We start from the raw sequence: 267 nt of genomic DNA, 5'->3' as shown, positions 1-267 counted from the left end.
GACTGTCGTACATTAATGTAAAGTTGTTTAACTACATACAGATCATATACTTCAAGCTATATTTCTAGTTGTTAAATCATGAAAACACTTACGTCTATTGTTTATCTGAAATAAAAGAACTTAAGTAGTTTAGGAGGAAATGCTCTTCATGACTAGCGTAAATAGATTGGCGTTATGATCACATAGCTAATATATTTGACACTCCATCTTTTGTTACAGTCCTAAAATGCACTAAGCTGTTTTTTTTTGTTTTGATTATAGAGGCTT

Source organism: Panulirus ornatus, chromosome 5, assembly GCF_036320965.1.
Source record: "Panulirus ornatus isolate Po-2019 chromosome 5, ASM3632096v1, whole genome shotgun sequence".
Taxonomy (NCBI): Eukaryota; Metazoa; Arthropoda; class Malacostraca; order Decapoda; family Palinuridae; genus Panulirus; species Panulirus ornatus.
This window is presented reverse-complemented; position numbering follows the sequence as displayed.